Below are 1,821 nucleotides of genomic sequence, written 5' to 3'. Positions count from 1 at the left end.
ACTCCTAAACGCTTCCTCCTTCTCCAACCTCAACCTTTTGAGCTTTGCTGAGAACCAGGGCTTGTTGTTGTTAAAGTTCACCCTGGTACGTGTTGGGATACAGCAGTCCTCACAGAAGCTGATGTACACAGCCTCTGTGAGTTCATCCAGACTATTGGTAGCAGTCGTGAACATATCCCAGTCAGTACAGTCTAAGCACGCCCGCAAATCTTCCACAGCCTCACTGGTCCACTGTTTAGATGTCCTCACAGCAGGTTTACAGAGTTTTAGTTGCTGCCTGTATGCACGAATCAGGTGGACCAAGGGAGTTCTGTGCGAGCCGAACAGCCCCGTGACCCACAAGAGAAACATCCCCGCCAAATTCGAGCGTTTGACGGGGTCTATCCGTGAAAAAATATTCACGTTTTTGAGTGCACATGCATTTCTGCTGCAAATGCCTCTGGAAGTTTCATGCCGTTCGTATGCCAATTGTGGCAACACGAAAATGACCCGTTTTCCCATTCCGAGGGATTTCTGTGCGACCCTAACAGCCCCGTGAGCCACAAGAGACACATCCCCGCCAATTTCTAGCGTTTCACGGGGTCTATCCGTGAAAAATATAGACGTTTTTGAGTGCACATGCATTTCTGCTGCAGATGCCTCTGGAAGTTTCATGCCGTTCGTACGCAATGTGGCAACACGAAAATGACCCCTTTTCCCATTCCGAGGGATTTCTGTGCGACCCTAACTAACAGCGCCCGTGAGCCACAAGAGAGACATCCCCGCCAATTTATAGCGTTTCACGGGGTCTATCCGTGAAAAATATAGACGTTTTTGAGTGCACATGCATTCCTGCTGCAAATGCCTCTGGAAGTTTCATGCCGTTCCTATGCAATGTGGCCACACAAAAATGACCCGTTTTCCCATTCCGAGGCATTTCTGTGCGACCCTAACAGCCCCGTGAGCCACAAGAGAGACATCCCCGCCAACTTCTAGCGTTTGACGGGGTCTATGCGTGAAAAATATTAAAATTTTTGAGTGCACGTGCCTTTCTGCTGCAAATGCCTCTGGAAGTTTCATGGCGTTCCTATGCAATGTGGCAACACGAAAATGACCCCTTTTCCCATTCCGAGGGAGTTCTGTGCCACCCTAACAGCCCCGTGAGCCACAAGAGACACATCCCCGCCAATTTCTAGCGTTTCACGGGGTCTATCCGTGAAACATATAGAAGTTTTTGAGTGCACATGCATTCCTGCTGCAAATGCCTCTGGAAGTTTCATGCGGTTCGTACGCAATGTGGCAACACGAAAATGACCCGTTTTCCCATTCCCAGGGATTTCTGTGCGACCCGAACAGCCCCGTGAGCCACAAGAGACACATCCCCGCCAATTTCTAGCGTTTCACGGGGTCTATCCGTGAAAAATATCAATTTTTTTTTGACTGCACATGCATTTCTGCTGCAAATGCCTCTGGAAGTTGCATGCGGTTCGCATGCAATGTGGCGACACGAAAATGACCCGTTTTCCCATTCCGAGGGATTTCTGTGCCACCCTAACAGCCCCGTGAGCCACAAGAGAGACATCCCCGCCAATTTCTAGCGTATCACGGGGTCTATCCGTGAGAAATATTCACTTTTTTGAGTGCACATGCATTCCTGCTGCAAATGCCTCTGGAAGTTTCATGCGGTTCGTATGCAATGTGGCGACACGAAAATGACCCGTTTTCCCATTCCGAGGGATTTCTGTGCCACCCTAACAGCCCCGTGAGCCACAAGAGAGACATCCCCGCCCACTTCTAGCGTTTCACGGGGTCTCTCCGTGAAAAATATCACATTTTTTGAGT

Source organism: Petromyzon marinus, unplaced genomic scaffold (assembly GCF_048934315.1).
Source record: "Petromyzon marinus isolate PM22_M1 ecotype Great Lakes invasive population unplaced genomic scaffold, UKy_Petmar_22M1.pri1.0 PM_G_Scaffold_40, whole genome shotgun sequence".
NCBI lineage: Eukaryota > Metazoa > Chordata > Hyperoartia > Petromyzontiformes > Petromyzontidae > Petromyzon > Petromyzon marinus.
This window is presented reverse-complemented; position numbering follows the sequence as displayed.